General features: G+C 36.8%; 1 long non-coding RNA gene across 1 annotated transcript in view; it reads right to left on the reverse strand.

The window, feature by feature from the left end:
• Nucleotides 1-7,406: 7,406 nt before the first annotated feature.
• The window catches only part of LOC131701587 (uncharacterized), a 30,012-nt gene continuing 20,962 nt past the window's right edge, over nucleotides 7,407-16,456 (reverse strand). Inside the window, exons 2-3 of the long non-coding RNA XR_009308898.1 lie at nucleotides 11,123-11,260; nucleotides 7,407-10,777 (exon numbers count right to left, since the gene is read on the reverse strand). This is a non-coding gene — a long non-coding RNA (uncharacterized LOC131701587). The remainder of the gene's footprint in view (nucleotides 10,778-11,122; nucleotides 11,261-16,456) is intronic.

A 16,456-nucleotide genomic window follows, 5' to 3' on the forward strand; every position in this document is an offset into this window, starting at 1 on the left:
TTTTTTATTTTCAAAATGAATTTTGGTGCTGTTGAGAAGTGCAAGATTGGCCACATTTGAGAAGCATTTACCAATGAAGCAATAATTGCACAAACAGTGGACACAGGTACAAGTTTGGGACTTTATCCCATGTGAAATTATGCATGTATGGGCAGGTAAGGGAGGGAGTATTTCCCAAATCCAAAACGATTATGAGCATCGCTAGAGCAATTGGGCAGCATCATTGACTTTGGAAGTCATTATAGAGCTTCTCAGGACTTGTTTCTGGTGCTGTTCAGCTGCATTGTGATGAGCTGAGCATGTCCCTGCATGGGCATCTTAATGAAGTGTAAACCTTCGGGACTTTTTCAATTTGTAAATGTTTCTGAAACATTTCTGGAGGTGTAAATGGGGCTTAAGATTCCTCTTGATTTGTCATCCTGAAAATTCCACCCAGGATTAACGTCCACCTGCAATGCACAAGGTCATTGTAGCCTCAAAATATATGTTATACTTCAGTTTTTCTGTTCCTGAGAATGTAGGAGAAATATTGTTGATGATAGACAGACATTGATAATGCAGCGGCATTTCCCCCAGACCTCAAGCAACATGTACTGTAGGAGATTGTTTTGTGTTTTCGTAATTGATATATATATATATATATATATATATATATATATATATATATATATATATATATATATATATATATATATATATATATATATATTATGTCACTGTGGATGTGAAATAAGTAACCATTTAAACTCCCAGTTTTTATTGTGTGTGCCATTTCACACTCTGTTTCTCTATCCCCCACAGCAGGGTATAGAGGAGGATATTCAAAATATGTATTAATCAAATAGCAGTGCCTGGTTAACACGTGCAAAGATTTGTGTAATGACTCCAAAGGCTACCAGGTGATGCTGTTTGACTATTTCAATTATGCAATGTTTAAGATATTGAAGTGGACGCTTCCTTTTATCTGATGCTCAGGTTGAAGGAGAATAAATACATGGTTGAGGGTTAATGGTTTGGGTTGATGGTTCCACACTATTGTTAAAATATTGTTGCTTAATTAAAGTATTTTGAGAACATCAAAAGTTCCATAAGCAATAAACAGGAAAAAACAAAAGACCACGTCTGTTTCTGATCTGACTGTTGGGCAAAAACAATTGCTAAAACTGGATTGGCGAATTTACTTGTGACTGAATTTGTCTCATACAGAATCTGGCACAAGCAGGATAAACATTCTGACTCTGATACAACTTGGAAATGTAACAGATTCCTCTCTCCTTCACTCACTGTATTGGGACGCTAATGAATAAATGAAACTATAGAAAATGTCTTAGAAGTCGCTCCTGACTTGTGCAATGGATCTCATTAAAACACAGCCTCAAGTCACACTTTGATGGACAAAAAATATAAATACCTGGAGTGACATTTTTAGTGCCGTAGTAAAATGTTCAACCCTGCAGTTAACGTAACCCTAAAAAATGATAATTTGAATGCGTTTATGAGGCATTTGTAGATGTTGTTACTTAAGCAAACTAACATTCTCCATAATTACAGTTTTATTGTGATTTGAAACCAACTTCATTTATATCACAAATTGCCTTTAGTCTGATTTGTTTTTTAAATCTTATTATTCTATCTGGTTGTTCTATGGTCCTCTAATATGTGCTATTGCGCTCCAGTGAAGCTTACTGATTGATTCTGATGTTTCTAATACAGTTTTCAAGTTTTTCCATGATGCCTTTTATGCAGTGGACCGACTTGTTGCCACTACCCTGCTACTACTGTCTGTACAAGGATGGTATTACACTCTGAGATGATGCAATTCAGGAAGCAAAAAGGTAATTACAAAGGCAACCTAATATTTTTTTTTTGTTTGTTTTTCAAATGTAAATTGTATTATACTGATGACATTTAACACCAATAGAGCGAATATTTATTTTTTCAAACCACATGGGTTGCTTCATCTTGAAAGGTACAAGTTTTAAGAAACCTGAAAAACAATCTAAATGTGTTTTTCAGTGAGAGTGTGGTGTTTTCTTGGTACTGTATGTCTGTGTTTGTGTGTTTATGTGTGTTGTAAGGGTGGTACAGCCAGTGCAAGCAAAAAAATGTCTTTTGAATGAGAAAAGATAAAAGGGGAGCTGACTAATTTCTCCAGACAATGGGACAAAACTTCAGTAATCGCTTTGACAGAGGTACTCCATCCAGAAACAGCAGGAGACTCCTATCACATCTCTGGCTATGGCCCCCAGCAGAATGCCCCACAGCGGGGATCCAATCCTATCAAAGGTACACTGGCCTGCACCTCAGCTGGCCAGGGGGTTTTGTTAAGCAGATTTGGGCTGTGTTGTAGCAACAATGGGATTAGAGGTCCTCAAAAGCCAGGAACTCAGCTCACTTTTTTTGATTTTCAAGGCTGACAAAAGGGAGACGCATGGCCCTTCGGTATTGTGGTAAGTGCAGTTTGTGTGTGCGTGTGAGATGGTTGGGGTCTGGGGATGCTGGGATATCGGTCTTCCTCATTTCTGGACAGAATATGCAGATGGTGGCGAGAGCTGGTATCTGCCCAAATCTCAGCAGCCTCGGTGCCCATAAAACCCAGAGTCAGAAAAGCATTGAACATTTTAATAAAAAAAGTATTGATGTTAATTACATCTAAATCAAGCCACAACATGCCTACCTATCTTCCCCATAATGGTCCATTGTCTTCCACTTTATTACTTGTCACAAACAAACCTCTTACACAATTTCTTATGACTGTTTCAGTGTACAATGACCAGGGGAAGCTTTTTATTATAGACTTTTGCTTTTGTTGTTACAAACTATTCATTATCTAAATGATCTGTCTGTATTAACATATAGAGAACCAGTCTTCATTAAGGAGGTATGTTTAACCATTGGTGAAATTATACTCTTTCAGCCTTGTACAAAAGATTACAAAATACAAAAGACCCTTGTCCTGTTTGTGTCTTATGATTCTGCTCAGGCCAGCAGTTTATATTAGGTTTGGTAGAACTTCATGGCAATGCACTGGTATTGTAATCCCAAAGGTATGGTACTTATTCTTGTTTCACCACTGTTCTCTACCTCTTACCTCACTTTCACTATGATTCACTACGTTTTGCTGTGCTTCTTCCATGGTGTACTGCTGGAACCCGCTTCTAAGCCACTTATTACTTCTTTGCTTGGGTTTTTTTCTTCTGTTGTAAACTCAAGTTTCAACTGATATAAATGATAGATCCAATGACTAAACAAACGTCTATAGAGATTACTGCCTCATTTTAGTTTTTCTTTCAGCTGTCAGGCAGGGATTACGTAGTTTGTATTAGCTGCCATTTGTTTTCTAATTTGATCTGACTGCATCAGCAACAGTGTCTATCATACTGCCTTTTAACATCAGCTCTATTTGGCAAGAATGACAGGTGAAGAAAACTGTTTATGAAGGGAATACACTTTACCTGGATGAACCACGCATCTGTGACTTGAGGCGCTACTAACAAAACAGTGCAGTTTTCATAGGAGGCCACATTAAGCCTTATAGTGTTTCAATCAAGTCATTTTTGTAGCTTGCCTATCCTAGTGCTTTGAATATTGATACTCACTGATTTCTGTTATATTATTTTTTGAAGGTGACTGTTGTAAACAATAAAACAGCTGATGTTAGACATTGCTGTGGACATGTACAACATAGAACCAAAGCTTTGTTAAAACACATGCAGGCATAATAAAGCTAAATCTGGTTAAACCATAAATTAGAAAACAGGCTAGAATCTAAAAATGATAGCAGTGTGTTACACCACAAGTTAACAAAGACCATGCTTTTTCAGTGTGTGTGTTTCAAATTTTGAAGAATACTTGATCTTGGCAAGAGCACAACATATATTTTATTATAAATCAGTATTGCCAAAACACAGTCCCACATGAGTTTAAGAATCCATTGATGAAACATAACAAATATAAATGTGCCATTAAATATTTGGATAATTGTTAACCGAGGATTAACAGATTATTGCAATAACAATATTAACTTCCAATATTTTATATAGCTTTAAGCATTTCTAATACAGTGATCCATACATAATTAATTATTTGTAAAGGATTCTTAAACTAAAGTGTTACCAAGAATCCTGGTACTGCTTAAAAGAAAACTTACAAACTGTATTCTAAACATTCTAAACAGGTTCCTATTCTGTATTCTAAACATTCTAAACAGGTTCCTATTCTGTATTCTAAACATTCTAAACAGGTTCCTATTCACAAAACTGTAAGGACTGTTTTAAGGAATATTTTGTTAAAGACAAAATACTGAATTGACTATCCCATTAAACATTTTGTTAGTGGGATCAAAATCTTTGTTGCGGAACCCTGCCTCAATTTTATCATCCATGGGGGCTAATCCTAGAGTTTAGCTGAATAATAGAAAGAGCTTTAAGATAATTGATGTTGATGTGTAAGTGGTGGTAAGAAGTGCTCGTTCTGGAATAAGAGTTGTCTCTCTGATCCAGAAATCACCAGGAGGTCTTGGCTCCACCTCAATGTCCTCTCCAGTCAGAGGATCTTCAAGATGTTAACAATGTAATAATTATTCAATGGGCCAGATTTACTGAGTTTTTTTTTTTTTTTTTTTCCAAAACGTTTAAATAGTAAGACCTGACTTTAGTACTGTACATTTAAGAGCTTTGGCAGTGAAACTTGTTGGTCTTTCAAGTAGACTCTTCAGTAGTCCTCAGTGTTGAATAGCTCATGAATAACTATGGGAAACTACCCTATTAGGCAATTATTAAACAAGAATTACTAACTAGAGGTAATAGCTCATATGTCAGTTTGGTACATGCTAAATTACTTTTTCAATAACATTTTCAAAAAGTCACAAAGCACAGTTTTATATTTTTCCATTGGATAGTAGTCTCTAGAAAACATAAAGCTACATTATTGTGTGTATGAAAACCTGTGTACACGCATTCATTGACCAGTTGGTTTATTAGCAAACTGCTTATTGGTTTTGTTGTTGTTGTTGTTCAGGCCCTCTATCATGCCTAATATGGGGATTATTGCAAAGTACACATATTCCTTTGAACGCAAACAAGGTTATGTAGTGTACCTGATAATATAAGGTTAAATAGCACAGCACGCTAGCCTTCCTTACCTTTCACCTGTGGGGCCTGGATTTGAATCAGGCTGAGGTTTACAAGTGAAATGAGTTTTGTGGTCTCAACTCAGCACTATCAGTGGATATTAGGCTGCATCCCAAAACCGCCACATAATTTGGCACAATTGGCAAGCACCTGTTCAGAGTCCCAGTAACAATTGTTATGCTATGGATAATGCCAGCCCCATGCCTCACTGTAGCCAGGGAAATTACCCCTCATCTTTTGAGAATAATACATTCTGAAGCACCAACATTTGAAAAAAAAGAAGAAAAAAACATAACACTGGTATGAAGTAGTACTGGAGCTGAAAGCCAGTGAATATAATATAACAGATATACCAATTACATCCTTGACTGGATTAACCGACTACTTGTTTGCTTATAATTAAGTGTTCAAAGAGAGTGCAACAGAATGTAAAACAGTACCAAGATACAACATTACAAATGAAAACTAGCAAATGAATAATTAATAAAGACAATACACTGATTTGGGGGTTTGTCTCCATTTCTTAGGGTGAGAGTGGGAGTGATGGCAGACCGAGAGGGAGGTCCAATCTCCAGGAGGTGAGGCCATGAACCCCAGTGAATGCAAATAAAGATAAAAGATCTTTGTTCTAATCCCATTCCTCTGAGCACAGGGGAAAGCTCTTAATGCCAATCAGCTTGATGTGGGACAAACGGCAAGGTGGTTTCCAACCATAGAGAAGAAATAAAGAGATGGTAAGGATAGACATATAAGTTCATAGCATTTGTAGGAATGTGAATATACAGTTTTAGGCAACCTTGATGTATCTGTTCCATTGTCCCAACCTGTTTTTAATTTATTTAATTGACCGTAACTGGAATATCCAAGGTTGCTAAACACTAGACAGTACCATTTATAGGGAGTTTGTTGTAGTTTCATCTTTTAGTACCACAATTAAAACAGAAAATAATAAATAATCTTCCATGACAATGGTGGCACTGTAATTGAAATACAAGCTACAATGTAATAACAGGCAATGGTAGCACAATGCTGTTTTTAGAAGAATGGTACAGAAATGGTAACATTTGTATACTTTGACTATGGTATCACAATAGTAAAATACACACTTCCATATCAATTCCATATCTATTTGCAATAGAGGAAACTGATTTGCACCCATTGTGTTGCTATTGCTGGTCTGTTCCTTCCAGTGGATACTGGTAATATAAATAATTGTACTCCACTTATATTTTTCACTGAATACTTGTATTCTTTTTTTTTACTTACCAGTATGATCTTATAAGCTTCATATAAAAAAAAGACTTCCTAAAAGTGCAATAGAGAAAGCATTCTCTTTTTGATAAACATATTTCACTACACATAAGTACTGTTAAGACTGTTACCAACAGTATATATTTAGTTATACATGTGTTTTACCCTTTCTAGCTCATTGACAGCCTCAGCAGGTTGAAACTCCAGAAGATATCTTAAGTCAGCCTGTGAAGGGATTGTACTGTGGGGGGCTGATGAGGAATCATCAGAGAGAACAGCCCCTTCATCTCCAGCTCACATCCTCATCTCTGTGGTACCAGCAGGGGTGTGTTGCTATGGTTACTACCTTGGCAGGGATGCTAATGATATCATGCTCTGGGACTCCCCTTTCTCTTCCTATTTCTTTCTTGACTTTGCTACAAGGTGAGCTCCAATATGCTCTTTGAGGACAAGCTGCCCTGAGCTTTTTCATTTTTTATTATTTTTCCCAGTTTTGAAAAAACAAAGAGCAAAAAAATATACATATTAAGTTCCTATTAAGTGTAATAATAAACTTTCTCTCTACGGTCACAGAGAACCAAACCTAATAATCCATTTTTAAGCTGGTCTTGAAGGAGGGGGGTTACTGCTGTATGTAGTCTGAATTATTTATTTCTAGTTTTCTATCTTTGACAATGTCATTAAAAAAAGACTAAACCTTTGCTGTAGTGCAAATATTAGGGTTTTAAAAATGAGTGACTGTTTGGCTCCTTGTATGCTGAGACGTACAGGAACAAAAAGAATACATGTTAACGGTACCCTTAAAAAATAGCTTCCAGAACAATGTAGATTCTGAGGGTCACTGACAAGATATACCTGCAAACTGATGATTTAGAATGCAATATATATATATATATATATATATATATATATATATATATATATATATATATATATATCTTTTTTTAAAATTTATTTATTAATACAGATTGTATTCAAAAATATATTTTAGGAAATAAATATGACTGATACATAGAACAAATATATTTTCCCCTTGCATTGTCAAATAATGTTGCTCAAATTGGTTTACATTTTAGTGTGCAAATACATTTTACACTTTATTAGCACATATGTTTGCAAGAAGTAAATATATAATATAAGTCGATTTATTGTGTTAACACAACATAATCAGAGTCGAAAGAGAAGCTTACATTTTTGGTGGAAATTTAGTCAACTGGAACACTTTGACAATTGACATGGGATTTGAAATGCCTATGACCTCCGTTTAGCATATAATATGGAAGATGACACCACTGATAGCCCCAGATGACCCCTAAGCAAGACCTGAAGCTTATTGTTCAGAAGGAGAACGATTACAAAACTTTTCACACTCAGATATTTTGTAGCTGATCTCAGAATTGCAGCCCCTATCTTCCATTCCCATTCTATAGGAGAATTCTTGATTCTACAGATGACAAGTGATCTTGCTTTTCTTTGCTGAGAGAATTACAATATGCAGATAAAGAGTAAAGTGATAATCCTCTCTACAATGCAGGTTGTTATCTCCTGGTGCATTCACATAATAGGGTGCTTAGGGAGTCCCTCATAGAAAGGGGAATGGCTCCTACAAATAGCTCTGAATCGGATAGTGATGGAGCACTACTGTAAAAGCAATGGTTGTACACAAGGATTTGTTATCCTGCATGTTCTGTTGATCTTATGGTAATGGCATTGATAGGGTGCCTTTCTTGTGTAGAATCGCAGGGCTGGAGTGAAAGGGTTAAACTATTTGGTGCACACTGTTCTCCAACAGGAATGTGTATCTGTGTATCTCATTGACTTTTACCTTGTCTGGCTTCCCTTTGACCCCCTGACACTAACATGTAAGAGTCTTGCATGTGTTTATCGTTCAAAAAAACATGATACTACAAAACCAACACTGTAACAGCCATTGTGGCGCAGTGGGAGTAGACATCAGGCTATTCAGTACCATTTTAAAAAAATGCTGCCAATGTATACAGTATAACTTCCTTTGGAACAGGCTTTCAAAGAGTAACATCTGAATAAATGAATGGCAATGGGAAGCCTCCGATTATAGTGGTAACTATGGTGTATTTAACATTACACATTTATGGTAGATTAAATACATGATCATTAATAGACATTTATGGAAATTCTGCCTGCCTCAAGAAATGCTGTAACTTATAATTACTAATCCACATAAGTATGCCATAAATGCATTTACTGTTTCTTTCTTTCTTTCTTCGCCATTAAGGATGTTCAAATATCCAACTCATAAATACTTTAAAAGATTGTGCAGCTTTAGTTGAGTACAACAAACAAACCTATTCCCATGTTTAAACTGGTTCACTCTTCACTTGAGGCATCAGAAAATGTAATGTCCCACTTGATTGTAGTGAAAGTTTACTATTTATTCTAGCACAATTGCTCATTAAATACTGCATTTGTTTGCCATTAACAAGACAGGCCCAAGTGCAGTACATCCCATTTTCAAAAGCGTCCCACAAGGGGAGAACTATTTCAATAACTCTCAGTAATAGCTGTACTAGAATTAACACTTTGCATTTCTTAAGTAAACATACTTTGTGCAATTATGGGGTTGCTATTAATGGATGCAATATAATGCGGTGCAATTTGGAAACATTTACAATCCAGCTTTAGTCATGCACCAAATTAAGCTTTGAACCATGGAACTGTCTGTCAGTCACTTGCTGCTGACAGAAAACCTAAGGCTCCTTTGAACACCACTCTGTAGTACAGGATAATAATCACGTCATCGACACGCAGGCAGAGACAGGGCATTAGGGCAATCCACCACACAGTTCCAAGGTTAACTTTTCACAGGGAGTTAACAAGGTGACAAGTACTGAACACCACTACAACAATAGAGGCTACAGGTCCATCATTCACAATAGCTGAGCCTCATTTCTGTCTCATACATGCTGGATCACATTCTTTAGCCTTCAGCTTTTCAGACCCCTTTTTTTCAATTACAACAACTCTCAGTGACTTCATTTCAGTTAGACGACGCTTATAGTCAGATATAGAGGGGTACTGAATTTAGGAGAGTATGTCCCGCTATGTCCCGCTGTAGTACAGCAAGGTGTACTACAGCGGGACATAGATTAGGAGAATTTGGGGACTCTGTTACAGTTGGTATTTGGGGTCTGTTTCAGTGAGGTTGAGACAGAATAGTAGACACAGAAACTGTATAAAATGAACTGCATTTTAAATTGTATTCCTAGTTGTGGTTCGCTACAGCAGGAAGAGCAAAAGGAAATGCAGATAAAACTGCATCTTATCGACAAGTTACCCAGCTGGAGAACAGGTAAATGAGACATCCTGCAGCTAGCCAAAGGAACCAGCTGACAAATTCCATCACAGACTCATGCGTTTTCTCACCAGGTTGACAGCATTAGCTGTCAAAAATATTCTTTAAAAAAGAAGAAAAGAAAAAGATTAAAAAAGAAGCATATGACAGTTTGACAGCTCCCCGGCCTTCTCAGAGAACAATCGTTAATGGGCCCTAGAGGACTGTTGCTATGGCAACTAGACTATAGCTGCAATCGTAAGTGCAGGCTCTCGACCTCAGCTGTCGAAAGGGAGGGACAGGTGTCAGGAAGTTCTTTGTCTCACAGGTAACGTTAGACTTGCTTTTGAAACTAACCAGAGGCTGAGAACTTGGGCTAAGCTCCACTGCTCCAAATTCCTGGCAGTTAACAGTTCAGGTTTGTACAATCTCATTGCAAGTAAAGTTCTTCCCATGAGTTCTAGGCTCAGAAGTTAAGTGGTCAGTGTGTGACAGCCTTATGTGATATAACCACAAAATACAAGCCCAAGATATGTTAACAACCACTGGCTCACTGATCCAGTACTCCAAATGATCTTAAAGTGTAGCCTGATATAAATACAATTAGGGCTGGAAACTAAAACAATAATATCCCTAAAAAACAGATTTTCTAAAAACTCAAGACCTTTTTGTCATTTTGAGTGTTTTTTTCTCAAAAATGGAGTTTACTCTTTTTTGTTCTGAGCTGACTTCAGGGCAGTGGTTCAGTGGTAACTGCCGTGGTTGATGATTTCTTTGTTCCTAGTACAGTCACCATAAACGTAGCAGGATCTGCCTATTGTTAGTCAGTCTCAGTAAAGATGGGCATGGCTGTAGATTTGACAGACTTGTTTGGTTGGAAGCTGCAAATTACTGATGGTGCAAATTCCTGATGTCTTAAAGGCAAGACTCATTCTGGAGAACAGACTTTGCTGCAGATTTCTTTCCGGTGATCATTGAGGAGTGGTCACAATCCCTTCAGAACATTTTAAACATCTTGATGAATGCATAAATCCCATCCTGGCTCTTCTCTCTGTTGCACTGTACTGACACCAGGTCGTGTGGTCTGAGAAGGGGAAAGCGCTTTTAATTAGAGGGGCAACACCCTCACACCTTGTTCAGTGCTAAAAAAAAATGCAATAAAGAAAAGATAATGCTTAAAAAAAAAAAGTTATATATTTTTAAAGTCTAATATACCCGAGTTGTTAAAGTTTGAGAATTGGCTTTTAGACTGACTGGTTTTCTGACTTCAAAGAGAGTTTAATAGGTAGTAATTTCCAGTTGCTGGAGGTGAAAAAGAAGAGTTTTCCCATCATTCACAATAGGTGTGTACTGCTTTATAATGTTCTGGAACTAAAAAAATAGCGCTTCAATTGACTGATCTATATTTACTGATGTGCCTTTTCCTTACCTTAAATGTGTGTTGTTTGCACTCATTCAGAGGAGTTCTAATCATTTTTCTGCTGGTTGTGGACTGCTGTCTTTGATTTTCCTCATTCAGAAGACCCTGTGATGATGTGACCTCTTAAATATGTTGGCCCCATCTGCTCTAGTACAGGACAGTGAAGAAAAGATGACAGGTAACAAAAAAAAAAAAAAGGAAAAAAAAATGTAATGTCAAATAACAAACACGTATCGTGGTTTTGACAATTGTTAAAAGTTTACAATTTAGTAGCTAACAAATTACAGGAGCTCTATGTTGAGTAAAATATTTTCCACATATAATAAAATTACCCACACCACAAAAAAATACAAGGATCATGCTAGGAGCAAGACATGCAGTTTACAATACTCTCTTGCAAGAGACATGCAAGGCCATCGGTAAAAGGTCTATTGAAATTTGTATCATCTTCAGTTGGGTAATAGAAACAGAGAGCAGACTCTACTAGAGTGGAGATGGGCGTTCTGGGCATTAAATCTCTCTATATAATCTCTGTGCAAAATGAGCTCTTTGGTCCTTTAGACTGACACCCGCCGCAGGATGAGCTCAATAGAAATTCATTGCAGGGATAACGGTTCCCACAGCTCTCCTATTGGACAGAGAAGAGATAGGCGCTCCTTGCTGTGTAAGCCCTATACAAATGTGTAGGTACGAACCTTTGATGGCTTACGAGTTGAGCAATTGTGTGGAGGTATTTTTATATCCCACTGGAAGAGCGTGCCCCCTTCCTTTAAGAACGGGGTTTAAAGGTCACCCATTATTATGATGATGCATATGTGGTGAGTGATCAAGTAGCTGTGAAAATAGAGGGAAGGGAGGGTGTGGGGTAAAGAGGAAAGGAAAAATACCAACAGAAAAAGTATAACCTGTTATAAATGCCAGCAATCGCCATCAGTGGTCTATCCTGGTCAGAAATAATAGGTCTATCCTGGTCAGAAATAATAGTGGTCCAGTCTGGTTTAAGAGACGTAATGCCGTCTGGTCAAACTGATTTATTTAAATTCACTTACATTTCAGAATTCAAATAAATAAAATTGATGTAAATGTGTGAACCTTTTATATATATATATATATATATATATATATATATATATATATATATATATACCTGCATGGTATTCAATAAGAAGCAAAAATGTGTGTTTTAACTCTCAGCCTTGAATTACAAAAGGTAAATCAGTCATCATTAGCCTACTAGTGTCACTCTTGGCACACTGCTGACACCACTACCTGCATAAGGTTCAGATTTTTTTGCTTGACTTCTTTCCATTGTTTTCAGTTTTATAAATTCAATTATGAATCTAATCCTTTTTTGAATTTTGTCAATTATACTGGTGGACAATCAATTAAATTTTCCATATTTATTATTATTTTTTTTAACTTTTAAAATCATTTTTTATTAAAAAAAAAATGAAAGAAAGAAATAAATAACCTAGAAGGGATTTATTTGGTGTTTGTTCAGTTTTGGTTTAGACTTTAGAAGTATACACTATAAAAAAATATCTGTTTGTCCTATTTTATCATACTCAACAAATAACACATAAAAAATATTTTTCAATTTAATACGTGTATTAAAATGAAATACATTTAGAAGCCTTGTAAAACTCAGAGCAGAGGTAGTTAGTTGTTCACTCCACAGATGCTGGAGAGGAAACGGTGCCACCAAAAATAGAATCTGAATCAAGAGATTCAGATTCTATGAATGTCTTCTTAATAAGATTCATCTTGCATTTAACCTATTTAGGACCTTCACATCATTGAATAATTGCATACAACCTCCAATAATGTTTTCTTTTTTTCAACTACAGCACTTTTTTTTTTAAAACAATATCCCATGCAGTCACCCTTTTCATATTTTTAAAACTGTTTATGTGAACTCTATGGAGTATGAGAAGTTGCCTTGCCCAGATAAATATATGTAAATATATACATGTATATAATAGGATATCAAATGTATTGTTTGAACTACAGAAGTGATAACTCATTTGGTAGTGAAGCATCCTCAAGGGTAAGATTGATTCGTTTCTGGTATTTAGAATCCTTTGGTTTCCAACACTGCTAGTCACTCACATTTACAAGCATCACATTCACCACTGTACAGTGTTTTGAAAACAAGCAGTCAATTGCTCAATGGCCCTTTATAACGTTTTCCAAAGGAATTCATTAATTTATACGCCTGTCTTGCTAAAAAGGTAGAATCACTCGCCTGGAATATCAATCAACAACTGAATTCATCACCCAAATCTAAAAAATTAACATTAAAAATAATCTCATATAAAAACTGACACATGGGCAACATAAGACTTTCACCTGCCTGGACACCAATTCTATGATTCATGAGATTTACCCTTAAAGAACAGGTGCGTTTAATACTGTACCGAAAATGTTGTTTATGTGAAGTCGGATGCATCTTTAAAAACCTAATTTGTTTCAAAACCACAGGGATGAAAAACGTTACAGCTCTCACAAAAGAGGAAGACAATGGGCCCTATTCATAAAAACATGTGATTTATTTAAGGCGTGTTTGTTACCATTATCTGAGGCTAGAGGGTGTTTTGAAGTTCTCGTGAATATGCCTTCATCAAAACAAGCTTAAAAAGTCTTCAAAGCAGCATTGTCCCACAAATCACCTTCATTTTCACAACAGTTTTTGAAGGTTTAGTCTTCTATTCACATTGGTTTCGATGTTCAGTTTTCCCCAGTTAGTTTTGGCTCTGGAGACACAAGCTCAAACCCCTCTGGAAACATGCTTGTCACAATGTCATTTGTTGAACCAAACAGGCATGCTCCTACAACTCAAGTAGTTAGGGGCTATATATGACATTATCAAGCTCTGTTATAGCTCAGGAAGCTTATAAGGTAACAACTTCTTAAATATTAGAACAAAATGTTTTTATAAAACCACATCAAACCTAAAGTTTTGTGAACAGCTAACCAGTACTAATGTACCCATAGTTTGGGTATAGCGCAGATCATTTGGCTATTCATATGACAGCAATGACCCGAGAGGAAGAATAAGCAGTTCCTTTGAATACTAATCATCTCCTGTGTCTGCCATGTTTCAAGTGCTGCTGCCCTGTCATTTTAATAGCCATGTATAATTACAAGAGTAATTGTGGCTGTGCTTGCCTAGGAAGACAAGTTCTGTCCTTTACCAATTGACCACTTTAAATGCGCGACAGCTCGTGAAGCAAACAAAAAATCCCCGTGGATACCATCATCCTTTTAAAATTATAGTGAGATAGTAGGTTGGTTTGATTCCTGAAAAAAATGGTTGTTTATTTTATTTTTATTTTTTTGTCAGAGATGGCCTAATACCATAAGAGACAGCTTTATATATATATTTTTAAATAATAAAGTCTGTTTTCAATTACTGACTTTGAAACTCTTCTAGAATCTTGTTTTCTTAAAAAGAGGTATAAACAGAAAACTGTATTTACTCAATAACTAACTTTTAAAGACACTTTGTGAATAGGCCTACTAGGCCCCAGTCGTTCTTGTCCAAGGTGGCAGACAACACTTTATAACATCGAGTCATTTTAAGGTCAAAATAAATTCAACAATTTTATTGCACTCTACAGCTATGGCCAAAAGTTTTGCATCACCTAGAATTTTAGGATTGAGACATCATAAAAAAAAACTAAAAACTGTATGAACATAAGTTACATCTTCTATTTAATATTATGTAATCAACTAAACTACAAAATGATATCGCAAAAGTCTACTGGAAACCGTAATAGTAGTACAGTATTTCATGTTAGATTTCGAAATGTTTGTCAGTTTTTCATTAAGTATATGGAAACCTACAAAGCGGTATGTAATTCAACATGTTAACATACATTATTCAGCAAGTTTCATTCGACTTTATGAAGCAAAATGTATTAATTCTATAGGGTGACGCAAAACTTTTGGCCATAGCTGTACTTTATGTTGCTGAGCACGCACATGCTGATTCTGCTATTTGTATTAGACTATCAATGCTCTTCCTGTCTCCCTAAGTACAGACTATCAGGCTGTGGGTCTTCTCCTACAGTAAATCAAAAAGCTGGTCCTATATCAAATGCTGTATCTCTGCATCCTCAATGCAGTGCTAATCCTTGTCTTCTCCTTGACAGGTATCCAGCTTTAAAGCAGGGCAGGAGGAGGGAGGTTAAAGGGACAGCAGCTGACATTTCCTTCATCTGCGGCCAGCGCTGCTCTCACTTTCATGTCACCTTCTGCCAATCGGGTCCTCTTTTAATGTGTTAAAGACTTCAGCATCCCGCTGACTCCAAGAGCAGCCCCTTTCCCAGTCCAACGGTCAGTGCTGATGTACAGAAAGTTAAAACTCCTTTACGACCCGACCCTGGTGGTTAAACGGTTGTGCTGTGACTAAGGGCAGTGCCAGCAGCTCAGATTCAAGCCCAAAAACTTTTCAAGGGAATTTTCTTGTGTTGGTAAAGTTTGCTGTGGAAATATAAAACATCAGTGAAAATGTGGCTTCAGTGCAGGCTGTAGCATTGTTATGTAGTGGATTCAATCAAAAATACAGCACTGCTGTATGACCCATTTCTCTATTCTATCTATTGCACTATTCTATCCAGACTAGGACGGCACTAAATGAACCTCATAAAAACATACCAGCAGCTCTGGAGTGAAGAAAACATGTATGCGGTCCGAATCTCCTCTAATTGGTGTAGCATTTGTACTAGGGGAGTGTAAATGGTATTGCTAGGGTCATTTGGTACCACACCTTGCATAATGATAGTGCCAGTGTGGGGCTGTTACCAAAGGAAATGCACCAATGTCAAAAAGCTTCCACCATAAAATGACCCTTTACAAGTGTGGCATGCCCTTTAAAAATATATTACCACTGCTATGATTTGTTTGATGTAAAATCCACTATTAACAAGGAGGAAATTCAATGGATGCCTACTCTAATGAACAGTGTCAATGAGTGGTTTATAATGGTCAATGCTGGTGAAATGTCTTTTACATGGTTCGGTGCCTTTTGCAGAATAGTTTATGTCCTTATTTAGCCAACAGATGAGGAGGGCAAGAGGTCCAGAAGTCCAGTCTGTGTGTCCCTTAAAGACCAGGAGGGGGACAGGTCCATCTGTCTGTCCATGACTGCCCCTGATGGTGAAAGGCATGTTTTCCTCATTGGCCTATATTAATACAGGCTTGCTGTAACTGGGGGAACGGCCTGCCACTTAAACCCTTGAGCTGTCAGTGACAAATACCTGACAACTCGGTAACCGGGGCTGTTTTACTTCTGTTGAGGAGCACAAGTGTCACCCTGAAGCACAGACTTCATTAATCATT

This window comes from Acipenser ruthenus, chromosome 25 (assembly GCF_902713425.1).
Source record: "Acipenser ruthenus chromosome 25, fAciRut3.2 maternal haplotype, whole genome shotgun sequence".
Lineage (NCBI taxonomy): Eukaryota > Metazoa > Chordata > Actinopteri > Acipenseriformes > Acipenseridae > Acipenser > Acipenser ruthenus.